General features: G+C 55.0%; 1 protein-coding gene across 1 annotated transcript in view; it reads left to right on the top strand.

Annotated features, from left to right (window-relative positions):
* The window catches only part of SEMA5A (sema domain, seven thrombospondin repeats (type 1 and type 1-like), transmembrane domain (TM) and short cytoplasmic domain, (semaphorin) 5A), a 230,863-nt gene that overhangs the window by 116,839 nt on the left and 97,425 nt on the right, over window positions 1-16,599 (top strand). The window lies entirely within an intron of this gene.

Raw genomic sequence — 16,599 nt, 5'->3', positions numbered from 1 at the left:
ATTTTTTTAAGCATAAACATTTTTAAAGGTGTGTAGCTGGAAATCTTTATGATGGATGAAGTTATAAAATCGCTGATTTTAATGTATTATTTAATGGCACTTGGGGAAAACTCTTCGTTATTATTCGAAAAATAATTGCGGTGTAGAAAGAAATTGGTGGTGACACGAATTCCATGTGTATGAAAGAACTTACGGGTGGAATCTGTGTGAACTGAGTAATATTTGGTGTGTTTGTGAGATGCTTAAATAGCATTTGATACTTTGGCTGACTGGAAAACCTCTTAGCAGCTACTTAATTAACCTTAGCAAGTGTGAATACAGATGGCGTTTTTCAGATGGTGCTGACGTCTCTGGTTCCTCTTCGCCTGTGCATGCAGGCGCGTTTGGATGGAAGGACAGTGGGAGAGGACCGGGAATGGCGCCTCTCCCCGCCGGTTCCCGGCGTCTGCCTGTCTGCGCGCTTCCCTGCACGGAGGTCACGGAGACCGCAGCCGTGGGCCGAGATTAGTGGTGGCTCTTTAGACGGTAACAACAAGCAGGGCCGTGAGGAGCCCCGAGCTCACCGGCCCGTGTCTCGAGGGCAGGCCGCTTCTCTGCTGACCCGCTTTGTTTATGTGTGTGGAAGTGACAGGGGGTGCCAGAGTGTGAGCAGATGAGTAACAGAAGTTCGTTGGCTTGGGAACGGCTTAGTGAGGCCACCACGGGGAACTGCCCACCACGCTCCAGTGAGCTGTGCGCAGGAGGCAGACAAGAGCGTGTCTTTCTGTGGCCACCGTGGAAGGGCCGTCGGCCTGGGGAGCTGAGGAGGGACCAAACGTCCACTCTACCGCCTGAAGTAGTCCGTGGGCATTCAATTGGGCCCCACAGAAACATGGCGGTGACGCATTACTACATTGGGCTGGAGCTCACGAGAAGGCATGGAGTCTGAGGAAAGTGAAACTCAGTACAGTGCAGGGAAAAAATTCACGTAACATACAGATAATGTGTGTAACAAACTCTTCAAGCACGGCAGTGACTCAAGCCCTTGACTTTATAATAGCCTTTACAGCATGGTCAAGTGAGGGTCACCCACCATCGCAGGGCATCCCTGTGAGGCACATCAGCAAATCCAGGGTCCTGGGAACCCCGGGTGCTTCTGAATGACCCATCGCAGATGCATGGCCCCCGGTTGAGCGTCCCGTTTGGCTGAGATGGTGGACAAACTCCCTGTGTTGGTGGATGCCTTCCGCAGAGAGAGAAATCCCATGTGCTGCAGCTCCATAATGATTTGCTTCAGATCTGGCTGTTTTCTTGGGGGCGCTCACGCTTTTTGGAGGTGTTTCTTCCTTCCCCTGTGAGCCAGCCTCCAGCAGAGTCCCGGTGGCAAAGGCTATGCAGGCCAACCTAAAAGCCATCCTCCCTCCAGGCCCAGCGCCTCACTGCGCACCTGGGGTCAGTCCTCCAGGCTCCGGGGTGCTTCTGCCCCCCTGGGCCAGAGGGTGGGCAGAAGGCTCTGGGCGCAGGAAGCCGCCGTGGAGAAACTAGCCGCTGACGTTGCCGGCTGGCTTGGAGAAGAAGCGAGCTGGCTGGTTTTGAGACTCCTAATTCCTGGCCCTAACGGGGGTGGTGGTGTGCATTAAAGGATGTGTTTAATGTGGATGTTAGTGCGTGGCGAGGCTGAGCATGGAGTCCCTGTTACTCCCTGGCTTCTGGGGGAGGAAGCGCCCTCGGTGTCTTGGGCCCTCTGGCTCCTTTGGCAGGCAGCTGTCGGGGCGGGTTCAGTGCAGGATGAGTCTTGGGGTGGCTGCAGGACGTCAGGGCTCTGGTAGGGCAGCGGCATCGCGAAATGCAGGCATCTTGAGGGCAGGAGCTACTGGAAATGCTCCCTGCAGCAGAAGGTCGCCAGGCCCTGGATGCGCAGGGCTCCAGGGTGTGGTGTGAGCGCTTCACTCTGAGGGGCGGCGGGGGCCTGGGGTGAGCGCACAGCTGCAGGCGCCTTCTCCTGGCCAGCTGGCGTTGCGCTGCCCCCCCCCCACCCCCTGGGCGCCCCTTCCCTGCTGTCCTCGGGCATCCGGAGTGGAGCTGGCTGCGAAGACCGACCCTTCCTCCCGCGCGCCGGATGCGGCTCTAATTGGAGCAGTGTGTGGCGCTGGCACCGGAGAGCTGTTTATTAGAGCGTATCCGTTCTGAGCTCGAGGCTGGCTGCTCCCAGCTGAAAAGCTGCAAGAACCCGCAAGAAGCCTGTGCCTCATTTTACAGAAAAGCTCCCTCCGTTGCCCCTGCTCCGAGATCTGGGGAATCTTGACAATTTTACCCGAAGAACCACTTCTGGAGTTGGAAAATGAAGGCAGAAAACCCAGCCCTGCTGCTGGTTAAAAATAATTGATAAATAGTGTTGAATTTGAATCAGCCCGATCTGCCATCGGAAAGGGCCTGGAAGTAATTACACGCTGCTCTTTCCCTTTCTGGCGGCTCATGTTAACTCCCACGCGGCTGTCCCCTCCGTAATTCATCCAGGATGTGTCCGAGCTGATGCTTTTCAGGCAGGCACATCTGGGTGTGCACTTACATTATGAAAATGGAGGTCTCCCGCTTCCCTTGTCACGCGGTGTTTCCTTCAGAATCCTGTATTCGCTACTGTTCCATCATCTACTGAAAATGATGCCAAGGAGGCTTTGATGACCGCCGTCCACTCGAACTGCAGTGCCAGCGGGAAGCACGCCGGGCGCAGGGAGACCCTCACCCGTGTCCCAGTGAGACCGGGGCAGGTCACTGGGGAGCGTGGTAACTGGGTGCGTGCTCCCCAGCCCCGGCCAGGCCCCCGACCCCAAGCCGAGCCAGGCTGCGCTGTGTCTCCGGGACAGGAGGCGGGAGAGCGCCTTGGGTGCCACTGGAGAGGAAGAGCTCCGTGCCTGCGAGGCGGTGTCCCCGGGGAGGGGCACAGTGCAGGGCGGCCGGGCTCCCCGGCTGGCTCCGCTCTCCGCTCCGCACCGCTCAGTCAGCCCCACCCCGTGTGGCCTCCGGGCGGGTCCGCACGGGCCTTTGGTGGCTCCTCCTGTCTGAAGGTGCCAGTGTGGTAGCAGTGCTCACAGGCGTATTTATCATGGAGCTGTCATCGCTTCCAAGCCAAACTGAAATACACCTTCTTCGCAGTGAATTAGTCTGCTTCAGACAGAGATAGAACCTATCCCCAGATTACTAAGTAAGTACAAATCAAGCAGTTGGTACTGATTAAGTATCTATAGACAAGTATCCAAAGCATTTTAAACATCCCTGGTAAGTCACAGTGCCGAGGGTGACCACGTGGAAGTGTGATGGCAGTGACATTTGCCACAGTGGAGGGACAATAACCCCCTTCTTCACATCCAGCCACCTCTTCCTGTTCACTACACTCTCCGCTCGCCCTGCGAGGGGACACAGGGACGGATAAGGGGTGAGTCCTCGTGGGTGGCCGTACCCCCAGACTTCCACACAGGGCAGGCACCCCAGGACACCTGCTCCTGTTCCTCCTTTGCAGCCTAGTATTGAACATGCGGCTTCTGTGACTGTGTTGATCGGACCCAAAGCCCACAGAAGCTTGCGCTCCGGAATGTGCCAGGCTGGGCCTGCCGGGTCGTGTTACCTGAAACTTCATAATGAAACCCCAAATTCTGCACGAGGCTGCATCCTGGAAAGCCTCCCAGGGCCAGGGCCGGGCCCTCTGTCCTCTGCTGCCCTCGGGATGGGGAGTGGACGGCCAGCCTGCTGGCCAGCAGTGTGAGCAATGGGAGACAGCAGGGCCGGCCTTGGGGGCTGTGGGAGAAGCTGTGGGGAGGCTTGGCAGGAGGGAGGAATGTCAGCACGGAGAATTCCTCTCTGGGCTTCCTCCGCAAAGCTGCCCTTGTCCGCCTGCATTTTCTAGATGCCAGGCCCTGGACACAAGCAGCCGGTGCCGGCGGGCGCTGGCCGGGGGTGGGTGCCGGCCTGTGCTGGCTGCGCTGTGTCTGGGACCCAGACGCTCCGTGTGGGTGATATGCTTTGCGAGGCCCCAAAGGGAGCCTAGTGGGGCTCACTGGGGTGCCGTTAGCAGCGCCCAGAGGTGATGGCTGATTCCCCATGTGGTGAGGGAGGGGACCCCTTGCCTTAGGTCACAGGATGCTGTGCACGGGAGCTGCAGCCCAGCCCTCAGATGAGAGGACAGTGGTCTGTTCTTCCAGATGCTCAACCCCAAAGAGGACACCCAGGCTCACCCCCAGAGAGGCACCCAGGCTCCCCCCCAGAGAGGCACCCAGGCTCTCCCCCAGGACAGTGAACCAGGGAGCCCCAAGAGGGTAGGGTGCCTGCCGGGTCCCGCAGGGGCAGGTGGGGCTTGATTGAAAGCTCTGGGGTGACAGAGAGCTGAAGCCACCGCTCAGGGCCAGCAGGGGCTCCCTGCTGGGGACTTGGCCAGAGAGCCGGGCAGCTGCCCAGCTCTGAGGACTGTACCTGCCCTAGGCCCCCCTGCACCTGAGAAAGCAGCAGGGTCCGTTTCAGCCGCTTGCTGCAGGAACCCAGGACCACACGTGTCCCCGGCCGCCGCCTCCTGCTGTTAACCTGCGTGGACTTGACACGAGCAATCCCAAGAGAAAGGTCAGAAAATTCAGATCAAAGGGAGCCCTTCCTGCCTCTTTGGAACTCAAGAGAGGGGGAGATTGCTTAGTAGATTAAGACACCATTCTTGGCTGCCTCGCTGGCCCCGCTCACCCCACCCGCCCCCTTCCCATCTGCCTGTGAAGGGTCACAGGTCAGAGGCGCCTGGAGAGCCTGGGGTCACTACCCAGGGACCTACCCAGTGACCACTACCCAGCAGTGGCCTTCGCCATCCTCAGATGTGAGGTGCAAAATTCTGAAACCAGGGAGGTGCTCCCCGCTGTGGGGGGCCACAGGCCCGGTCTGCGGAATGAACCGGCAACTCGAGGGAGGCGGAGGGGGTGCCGCCCCCCCGCCGGCTAGTGGCTAGTGCCAGCTCACGCGAGTCCTTTGCTGCCAGTGTGAACCCGTCCAGCGAGACGGCCCGCTGAGTGCCGCGTTTCCATCCAAGTCCGTGCTGTGTGGCTCTGGGCGTTGCTTTGTGCTTGTTGAAAGAAAACAGGTTTTCTTTTTTTGTTTTTCTTTTTGTTAAGCTGCATTTGTGGAGGTGATTTTGACACCTGTGCAGTTATGTATTTTGTCCCCACACCACCACCGAAGCCCAGGCGCCCCCAGGGGCCCCCTCTTCCGGGAGCCTGTCGGTGCCCCGTCCTCCGACCCCCTCCGTTTCCTCTTCCTGGTGCCGCCCTCTGTTCCCGGTGGACCCTCGGTCAGTGCCCCTCACCCCCAGCCCACCCTCCTCGCCTGTCTCTCCCCGATGCCTTTCTTCCTGCTCCCAAGCCCCGTTCCTCGCGGCTTTTCATAGGAAATGTGTTGGGCAAATGTGAAATGTCCTTAAATAGGGAATGATTGTCCCGAACGAAAACAAATGTGTTTAATGTTGTGTTTCGCGCTCTTCCAACTTCAGCAACACAGATTCCTGAAGCCAGACCCAAATTTGAGTCTGTTAACCATTCTCCCCGTGGGCAAACTGTTGTCGCTAGGTGTCCTACGAGGCCATGAGGCACATAGCCACACGTGAGGGTTTTAACCCTAAGTCTGGTGTAACGGCTTGACAGTAAATTTGCAAGCTAAAATCAGTCTCGCGAGCAAGGTCGGGAGAGACGGGGCCATGGGCTGAGGGTGAGGATGGCGAGGATCGATCACTGGCACTTGGGGTTGGTTTTCAGCAGGAGACCACACTGAGGATAGACACCCAAGACGTTAATCTGGGCTGAGTGAAGCATCTTTTCATGGCTCAGGGCTGAGCCCAGGTGTAATCAATGAGAAGCCCCTGGTTTCTACCACACGTCACGGGATGAGACACTAGAACAGGTCACAGGTGTTACTGCCTGTGTCTGCAAGGGGTCACAGGTAAAGGCGAGATGATTGGATTAGAAGACAGGAATACAAAAGCGTGAGGTCACTTTATCTCTTCAGTGACAGACTATATACTCGTGGCAGTTCTAACATGAAATGGAAGGTTTTGTTCCCACCGGCCCACAGGTCTATGTCCCACATCAGACTTCTGCCATTGGCCCAGGTGTATGCTTACCAGACAGTGGCATACCCACTCCCTCCCCAGGGCCGGTAACTCGCGGGAACAGCTCACAAAACTCAGATGGACACATTACTTCCAAGCACCAGTTTATTGTAGAGTCACAACTCAGGAAGAGCCAAATGAAAGTAAATTTCAAGGGAAGATATTAGGGAGGGAGGCTCACCGGGGGAGACGTTTATGGCAGCCCAAGGTGTAGCACCCTCCCAACACCTCAGTGTGTTGACCGGCTGGGATCTCTTGCATGCCCTTCATTTAAGTATTTCATGGACGTTTCATTGTATCAGGACGATGGGTCGGCCATTGCTTATTGTCTTAATGCACACCACTGTTGGCTTCAGCTTCCTCCAGATAATGCCACAAGCAACTTAATATTCTGAACAGATTTTTTGGCAGACATCTGTACCTTTTTGTCTTCTACTTGCTGAATGGATTTAGCTTTCAAATCATTTGAAATTCTCTAAGCATTTATTTGAAATTTAATTTCAAAATCTCCCCAAAGCTAAGACCGATTTCTTGACAACATGTATGGACCTATTTGTTACTCTGAACTTTTTGAGAATATTAAAAGCAATCTTTTCCCCGGTAGCGGTTAGCATTACGCCTTCCCATTGTAGCTGCATTGCCCAGTTAAAAACTGAAGATTTAGGATGGGGTTAAAAGGAGTTTTTATTGAAGTAATCCAAACAAATTATAGTGATTTTGCAGGCTTACTGTGTGCAAGCATTCTATTAAATGGCATTTATCAGTTTCCTTAGAACTTACCACTACCCACTGAGGTCTCTGCTGTTTAATATTTCCACTGGCCCACGCAGAATAAGGAGGGAAAATGAAGAAAAGGGTGTACGGAGTCACCTAGCCAGAATTCCGCCCAGTTCTCCCTGCCACGGACAGACCCTGCCTTGTCTCTTCCAAATGTAGAGTGAGGAGCCGGGGCCTGACTTCGCCTCGGGCCCGCAGGGTGGCCGGGCACCGACCCGCCGTCTCCCTGCTGGTTGGCTCCCGCTCAGCAGGAGGCAGCAGATGCCGTCCCAGCAGTGGGCAGGGCCTCGGTGGGCTTTTAACCCAATGTCAGGGATTTTCCTGGTGAAATGTTGGCTCGCTGAGCACTGTAACTTAAGAACTAAAGAACCAAAAGGAGTAAGTAGCACTGTGTCTCAGCTAGTTCTGAGAACTCGTTTGAAGGAGGAGGGAAGACTGCTCTGCAGATTCTTTCTGAATCAGCTTGAACCTCTCAGTTATACTCCATCCCTACACTGGCCGGCGCTTCTCCCAGAGCTCCTTCCGCAGGCTGAGCATCTGTCCAGCAAATACAAAACTCCACCGCCCTGCTTTGGGCGCAGGGGCCTATGCTGACCTCTTCCTGGACTTCCTGCTGCTCCGTGGAGGCCCCAGCAGAGGTGAGAACCTCCTGGGGGCTCTCCACCCTGTTAACCCCTGCCCCGCCCTTGGAGTCTCCCTTGAGCGCCCCTTGATCGTCTGGAGAGGCCAGGAAGCCTCGTGCATGTTCTGAATGGGGGATCCCTACAGCCAAAGTAGGGGCAGAGAGAGGGGGCGCCGTAGACTCTGCACATTATTCGTTAGCTGCAGCTGTGGCGAGAAGTGACAGTGTTTTAGAGTCTGCTGGAGCCCAGTCCTGAATGAACCATATTGTGCATGAGACTCACTGTTTTGATGGGCATTGTTGGGGATCACAGAGCAGCTTTTATGTCATTTGATTTGCCGTCAGTGAAATTTCATTTGATATGGGAGAAAGACGGGCTGTGAACTGCTGTACCCAGAATCTGCGCTTGCAGATATCCAGATGTGCCGGCGTGGCTCTCCCCCCGGAACAGCTTGGTGGCGGGTCGTCCTGAAGCCCACCCCGAGCTGACGCTCACCCTGGTGGTGGGGCTGTCTTCATCCAGGCTTCTGTGGGAGAACATGGAGACACAGCGAGGGAGCTTCCTCTGTGTCTCTGCCTTGCAAAGGAGCCCTTCCCAGAGCTGCTGGAGGGGCTGCGAGCTCCTCGGGGTCTGGGCCTCGGGGCTGACTCCCCTCCCCGACTCCACCGTGTCACGTCCGCCTCCTGGCCTGCAGCTCCATGCATGAGAACAGTGGGCCTCACAGGATGGACAGAAGCTTCCAGGCCCGCAGCTCCTACTCACGTTGCCTTAGCATGTCCAGACGGTCCCCTCACCCACCCCGCCAGATGTCCCCACGACCTCGTGAAGCTGGAAGCACAGGGGCGAACGGTGCCCTCACGAGGACGTGCTCGATGCATCGCAGAGTCTCGCACCTCGAGTGTGCTGGGTTCTCCCCCGACCGACAAGTTTCTAAGGCAAAGCGACTTGCCTGCTGAGCTCCTGGCCAGCCCTTTCCTCTCCCGCACGCCGGCCGCAAGTGCAGAGTTGAAGTGTTAGGCCAGAGCAGAGCTTTCTTCCGTTAGGAGTCTGATCATGTTGGAGACGAACTCCGAATCACTCCCTGGTGAAGGGAAGCAGGAGAAGGTGGTGAGTGTGTGGCCAAGAATCAAGGGGGTTTCGGGCAGAGTGGACGCTGGATCCAGCCATCGGTGCTCAGGAAAGGTCACAGCTCAGCTCAGGGCTGTAAGCGGGGCGGAAAGAGGCTTCCGAGAAGGGAGACCAGCAAGCCCAGAGGTCCAGCAAAGGAACAAGTCTGGTGGACTAAGGAACGTGGGGTCGTGGAGCTCCTGGGCCGTGTGGTGCAGGGGCCAAGGTGTGGTCGCAGGTGACAGAGAAGCCTCGGGAGTTTGTGAACCAGGCTGGGGCTCTCATCTGAGGACAGCGACCTGCCTTGCAAATGTACTGACCACGGTGTGATGTTCGTATTGAAAGGCTGCTGGTCCCCAGGGGAATGGCCTCTACGAGTTTCCTTGATCTTGAAGTCACGGTGCCCACTGTGTGTCTGTGTGATGGGAAACCATGTCCCGCTGTGCACCAGGTCATTTCACAAAATGTTCTCGGACCATTCAGACCCGGACACGGCCATGCCTGGGTGGACGCGGCGGGCAGACCGGCCGTGCGGTTGGAGATGTCGGTCTGTGGCCAGCGGGACTTCTTACTCCACTCCTGCCCCTCCCAAAGAACAAAGCCAAGACCCCAGCAGGTCTTTTGAGTCACATGTTGGGTTCTGCATGTCCCCTGATAATGAAGAACCCAGACAGGTAACGTTTGGTCCACTTGAGCCAGCCTCTTCCTGACCAGCAGAGCCAGGGCCGCCTCCCCGTCTGAACAGGGCACCCCAGACACCAGAGAACAGCTGCTCCTTCCGCGCAGAGACGCCAGACCTCGGGCGCGCCTGCGTCACTGGGGGAGCCGGTGGCCAGCTCCTTGCATACTGCCCCATTTCTGCAACTGGCTGCCTTGTTCCGGCTCCCAGAGTCTGGCCTGTTTTGTGCTCAGTGGACTTAAACCAGCTAATGTTCTTTCATTAATTGCTACCTGGTCTCTCACAGTTGAGTCTTGCTGACTTAGCCATCCTTCCGAACGCTTCTCTGGCCTGCTCGAATCTCCCGTCCCCACTGGTTTTCTGACCTTGGGTAGCGGTTTTTAATGTCCCGTGCCTCAGTTTCCCCTGCCTCATACTGTGGTTGGTGTCTAACGACATGTTACCTTACCCCTGTGTAGAAGCTCTTTCCTGGAGCTCAGGAGTGTTCTCCTGAGTGTAAGTTACCCAGAGGACAACAGACATTGTCCAGGGGTGGGAGCGAGGCCTTTCAGAAACATCCTGAGTCCGGTGTCCAGGAGATGCAAGATCCCGAGATTCTGTATGTAACGTGTGGACTCGTTCCATCCACTTTTTAATAGATTCACTTAAAAATGGATAATTAAACATTATGTGTTGATCGAATCCCATGTTATCAGATTGGCATGACACAAATCTAAGCAGTATGGATGACGCTGGTCACGGCACCACAGAAGGTAAACCGGTCAGCACGGCTCTAACTAGACAGGTGGAGTCTTCCGTCAGCGGAGAGCGAGAGGCACACGGCGCTGGGGTGGTTCTCAAAGCCAGAGTCGTTTCTGAATTAAAGGCAATTAGGTATTTCATAATTGCTATTTGACTGTATGTGCATGTGGTGAGCTTTTCACAGCCACACTAATCCTAAGAAAATAATTGAGACCTAATTATCCATCATCGTGATCCATCAAATCAGCTGCCCTGGAGTGAGATCACATACTGCCGGGTAGTTATTCTGTTAGTAAAAACAAAGAAGAAAAACACAGCTGCTCCCGATTGTGCGGCCTCGGGATGGGAGGTGACCTCTGGGGAGCTCCCTCAGCACTGCTCAGCTGCGGCCTCCGAGCTCCCCTCTTGGGTACGATTGCTCTAGAAAACTCTGAGTTTAGCGCACGTGCTTCTGCAGTCTGTGATGCTGTTCTTGTTCCTTACGAGGCCGTCCGGAGGCCAAGGCCTCCCGGGAGAGGACAGAGGCCGCCCGAGACCGCATCACCGTGGCGGGGAGCAGGCGCCTGGCTCACACCGCGTGGCCAGAGCCCGGCGGCGCCTGGCCGGGCTTCCCCAGCCTGGCGGCCAGCAGGCTGCGTGGGGCCACCTCCACCATGGAGGAAGGGTTGGCCGCCATACCTGGGGGAGGGCCCCGCCTTTCCTGCCCTGGAGGCCCGAGGGGCAGGGACCCCCGGCTGGTTCGTGAGCTCCGTTTCCACGACTGGCTGCGCAAAGCCGCGTTCTCCGGCAGGACAGGGCCCGTGGACCTCGGGCTCGTCACCCTGCAGGCGCCTCCGTGGTCAGTTCCTTAGTCCCAGATCCCGCCTGGAAAATCACTCGGGGACATCAGCTGGTCACATGACCTGGATGTGAAATCACCTTGACGCGGGTGTGAAGCGAGAGAAAATGGGACTTGGTGTGCACCAGGCCCGGCGAGGTGGACGCAGGCGCCATGGCAAGGTGGACGCGGCGTCTGGGTGTCGTGGCCATGGCGTCTTGGCCAGCCAACACTCCCCACAGTGGACGTAGAGGGATGCGACACTGAGGTCGTAATGGTGGGGCGACTGGTCGCTAAGCGTGTAGGGGCACGGTGTCTCCCTGCCCACTGGAGCCCCTTTTATTAGCAGGTCACTCCTTTTATGTCTGGCAGGTTCCCAGCAAGCTGACCCGTTTTTCAGTAGGCCTCTGGGGGGCCAGAAGGAGTTGGGATTCTGGGGGGACCTGGACCCCCTCAGTGGAAGAAAAGGCCTGGCTGGGCCCATCCCAGGCCGGCCGCTCCTAGCCGGTGGCCTTGGGGAGCAGGGCACCCTCTCTCCCTGCATGTGGGGAGCCGCTCCCCGGCCTCTGTGCAGCCAGAGAGCACAGGGGCGGCCCGCAGGGAGCCGGGCACCACCCCTCCATAATCTCACGGGGCTCTTTCAGGGTGCTGCCCTGCCCCACCTCCCCGCCCCTCACCCCCGGCTCCTGGGCCTCTAGGTTCCAGCTGCACCTGGGCCCGGTGTCACTCCACATCGCTGGGGGCTGTCTGTCGAGCCCCGATCTCTTGGGGGTGGTTGAACTCTCGGCTGACCCAGAGTGGCACACTGGTGAGCTCTGTTCCGAGTCAAACCTTGAGAAACCAGCGTCAGACCCAGCGTGTCCGTCGCGACAGCGGCCCCTGCCTGGAGCGGTGCCCAGAGCAGCGTGTCCTGAGCTCGCTGCTGTGGAGGCAGAACTGGACCGGCGATTCCGCAGCGGCTTTCTGGTTTCCCACGTTCATGATCACCTAAGTGAATGTGAGGCGAACGGATATGAAGACCTTAATTTTGCGATTCTGCCTTTCTTATTCTTTCCACTGACGGATTCCACTGTCTTCGGCTTGGCCGAGGGTGCTGGAAGCGAGGGCCCAGGGCCATGCCCGTCTCTTCCTGTTTCTGTCCTGTCTTCTTTCTCGTTCGCCAGTGAGCTAGAATAGGTTTGATTTCCAAGGTGGGACCGTCCACCCATACTGTGAATTGTTTTTGGTCAACTCTGGCTATGTTTGAAGTAGACTTACTGCGCGGTTGCGATTTTCTTCAAACAGGATTGTGAAGTCACTTTGTTTTTCTAAGACAAGGGTGGCTTTCGGGGTGGAGAGAGGCGCGACTCCTCACCCAAGGAGAAGCGGGGCGCGCCCTCACGCCTGCCAGTCCCGTTGACGCCACACCAGGGGGCTTCCCAGTGCCACCAGGACGTGGATATTCTCCGCGGGGGCGATCACAGCCTCCCCCACATCACCCCAGTATGCACACGTGTGTGCTTTGGGGCGCTGTCAGAGCAACAGCAAAATTAATTGCTGTAGGCAATTTACTTCAAAGTCAAATTCGTTCACAGGGAATTGGTTGAAGTTGTGACATTTGGCAATTAATTGGCAGCCCTGCTAATCACATCACAAAGACCTGCTGAGCACTGATGGAAAGGGGTGGGAGGGATGAGAGATTTTCAACGAATTTATTGTAAAATTATAACCCAAAATATACATTTTCAATGAAAACATCTTAGCTATGACATATTTCACAATGTCGGCAGTTCTTCTCGCTCTTGACGCCCCTTGGACTTGATGGGGTAATAACAGTTCTGGACCTCGCTCGCAGATGAATAAGCTGACTACGTTCTGGAAGAGTGATAAATGTTTGAATAGATAAATAACAACAACACAAATTGCTGTTCAATATAAATTATTTGTTCAACTCCCTAAGTTCCAGCAGACATTCATAGAATTAGGAGATTTCAAAATTTGAGATTTTCAGACATAAAGCTGGGATATAAATGTCAATAATGTAGCTCACCTGTCCATTTAACATTGTGTTATTGTTGTGAAGAATGTTTCTCAAGCTAAGTATGTTATCCTGTTACGCATTTTTATTTAAAATAAGAGAGAAATGTAACTGCCTGTATGTACCACAGAAAGCACATTTTAATGTTCATTCTCTCAACTGAGAGCAAAAATTTATGCAAATGGCAGTGAATCAGGCACATAAAAAGGGTTTTCCATATATCTTGAGATCTGGCAAATAGATCAATATGTTCTGAAGCTGAAGTAAAGTCAATCTTTGTAGTGGTAGGATGTGTTCAGGAAGCAAGCATTTATAATGTGAATAATAAATAAATCCTGAGTGGTTCAGTAAGTATAAAATAATTCCCTGGTAAGTATCCACAATCTGAGCTATGCAGGCTCTCAGGTGAATTCACATTCCAACTCACAGCTGCAGAGGAAAGCCCTCAGGTGAGAAGGGCTGTTTGTTTTCCTGAAGCTGGCTTCAGACAAAAATAGAAAATATTGATGGAAAAATTAACAGCAGTCTCCCGTAGACTCACCTCTCTCTTGGCTGTTCAGCAGACAGTCCGTGGGGGATCTCGTCACTAGAGTTTAGCCAGAATGTCCAGTAACAGGACCCCTGGGGGCCCCGTCCAGGGCACCTCAGCAGGAAGGACAAGTGCCCACTCGCGTGGACCGTTCTTGAAACCCCGAAGGGACTTGATTTGCGTCGATGAACTCGAATTCGAGGTCAGCACAGACACGCAGGCCCATTGCCACTTGCATTCGCACCGCGGCCACCCGCGCCTGGGCCGGCTTCAGGTCAGCGCGGAACAGGTGCGTGGCCATTCGCACCACTTGTCTGTCACCTGATCCCCGCGTGGCCGGGAAGCCGACTCCTGGCTCAGGGGTTTGTTCCCTGTGAGACCAGCTGTCAAATGCTGCGTGACAAAGCCTCTGTCCAAACCACACCAAGCAGCCGGCCGCATGAAGCCAGCTCCCGGGCAGCCTGTTCTGCCGAGGCATCTGTGCGTCCAGCCGGCCTGGCCGTGCCCAGAGTCCTGTGCTGATCCTTGTACATTCTCACTTTGCAGGACCTAGAAGGTCCTTGCCTGGAAGGCCTTCCAGTAGTCTCGGCAGGCGCAGCTTGGTCTGGAATTTTTTGTGATTCTATGTTCAATGCTTTTCTTTCAGGGTAACTGCTTGCGGTGCAGAGTAACTATTCCATCAGCTGAAGCATCTCATTAAATTTGGAAGTGATTTAGCTTTTCACTTCTAGTAAACATCCCAGTTTCTATTGAACATTCAGACACTGTGAAGTTTGAGTGACATCCTCTGGATGGAGGATACCATTGTCTGGGTTTTTTTTTAGATGTATTTATTTATGCATATAAGAACTGGGGTACAAGCCAGAGGTTGGGGGGTGAGAGGATTCCCGAGAGATGGAGTGGGGGCAGAACAGGCAGGTCTACTGAAACACACAGCTGAGGGGAGCAGCAGGGACACAGGAGAGCCTGCTACACCCTGGGGGTCACTTCCCTGGCGGGGATCAAACTTGTGGTGCAGTGGCTGGTAATAGCTTGATAGTGCTGAGACTGAACCCCTCGTGCCACCAGGGAGGGCCCACCACTGTGTGTCTTCAAGGAGAGGAGATGCATTGTCCTGGAAGTGGTAGGTTTTCCCAGTAAGCACATCCGGAAATATTAGACGAGGCAAGCTAGTCCTTGAGGGTCAGTCCACTCCGATAGCAACGCTTTATCTCATGCTCGATGGATCTGAGCGGGGTTCCTTATAGACTAATACTTCAGGAAGTTCATGGATAAAAATAGGCATTCCACTAGTAATTGATTTTTTCACTACATCTAGGCTAACAACTCGTACAGGATGGCATTTCTCCAGCCAGTCCCACTTGGATGCGTGAAGCAATTTCCCTGAGACCCAAGCAGCTGCTCTTACAAACTGTGCTCCAGCGGCACTTTCATGAGCAGCAGCATTTTTGAGGTGTAGCAGGCTTGGGTCAGGCCATCTTGCTTCTACATATTTTCCCAGTTCGTATCACTCCCGCTGATGCGGCTCTTTTCTCCACAAGATCATCCCTGGTGGTGGTGGTGGGGTGTCATCCCAGGAGCAGGGGGGTCGGCTTGCTTCTCCCCATTCACAAGTGCATCCCAAGCGTGCCCCATTGCTCATCAGAGGCTCTTGCTTTCTTTTCTTTTTTCTTTTTTAAAGATTTCTTTATTTGTGCATACAGAACTGGGGTACAGGCCAGAGGCTCTGGGGCGGTGAGAGGCTTCACCAGAGACAGAGTGGGGAGCAGAAGAGGCAGATGGATGAAGCACACTGCCGAGGGGAGCAGCGGGCGGGTCAGGAGAGGTCTGCCGCACCATGTGGTCACCTCCCGGGCAGGCAGGGATCAAACTCATGCAGAAGTGGCTTTAGCTTCTCAGTGCTGTGCTTTAACTCGCTGTGCCACCAAGGAGGGCCAGCTCTTGTTTTCTTAAAACCAAAACTTCCAGGTGTTTCCGGGGCCCCAGAATGCTGCAGGGCATTTTACCCACTACACATATTTTCATTCCGTCAGCCAAAAATCACAAACACCAGCGTAGACAGAACGTTAAGGCAATTGGAAGCACTCGGCAAATTCACTTTTATTGTACCTGATTTACCAGGTGTATTGTGGAGTACGGGATAAAATGCCGTCATTTCAGGTTATAGTGCAGATTCGCTGAGATTCCACGGTGGCCTTCTTCATTACTAGCTGTCTGGCATGCATCAGTATTAGTTCCAAAGGAGGCACCCGAAACAGCAGACAGAAATAATCGCGTACGAAGAACAGCTCAGCAGTCACGTGGTCTCCACATTTTCTAATGCAATAATGGAGCTAATCAGTGCCACTTCCACTTTCTTCTATATGAGGGGATGCCTAAGAGTTTACTTAAAGAAATACATCTTCCGCTGAAGTCAGGAGCCGTCACTCCAGTCCTTCTCGCCCCTCCTCTGCCACATCACGGGAGTGCAATATCCTAGGAAGATGGCCCCTGTGCCTGCCCCCCAAGCTCCGAGCCTGGTGGGCTCACCCAGGCGGCACTCAGGCTCCAAGCCGCCCCTGCCCCTTCCTGGCCCAGGAGCTGCCTTCAGGGCTCTGGGTGTAGAACGTTCTGCCATCACTCACTTACTCAACAGCTGTCTGGTGAGTTCCTGCTGTGTGCGAGACATCGTTCTGGGTGCCGGGGCCATGTGATGAAGCGAAGGGCGCGAGCCTGGCCACACACCTCTCCTGGTGCTGCAGGGCCTGCAGACTACAGCTCTTTTTTTTTTTTTTAAGTTTTATTTATTTATGCATACAAGAGCTGGGCTACAGCCAGAGGTGGGGAGTGAGAGGACTCCTCAGAGACAGAGTAGGGCGCAGAACAGGCGGACTCACTGAAACATACTGCTGCGGGGAGCAGCGGGGAGACAGGAGAGGTCTGCCGCGTCCTGTGGTCACTCTCTGGCCGGGGATCAAACTGGTGCTACAGTGGCTGGCGATGGCTGGATAGCGCAGACTGCAGATTTACATACACACTTTTACTGGCTGCTTCGAGGTGGCCCTCACGCAGAGGCTTGCAGGAGCAGACAGAGTGTGTGACAGGGAAAAGAACGTTCCGGGAAGGAGAAGAGTGCTCCCGGAGGGAGAAGAGTGCTCCCAGAGGAAGAAGAGTGCTCCCAGAAGGAGAAGAGTGCTCCCGGAGGAAGAAGAGTGCTCCCG

Source organism: Condylura cristata, unplaced genomic scaffold (genome assembly GCF_000260355.1).
Source record: "Condylura cristata isolate star-nosed mole 26May11 unplaced genomic scaffold, ConCri1.0 scaffold00007, whole genome shotgun sequence".
NCBI lineage: Eukaryota > Metazoa > Chordata > Mammalia > Eulipotyphla > Talpidae > Condylura > Condylura cristata.
This window is presented reverse-complemented; position numbering and strand designations above follow the sequence as displayed.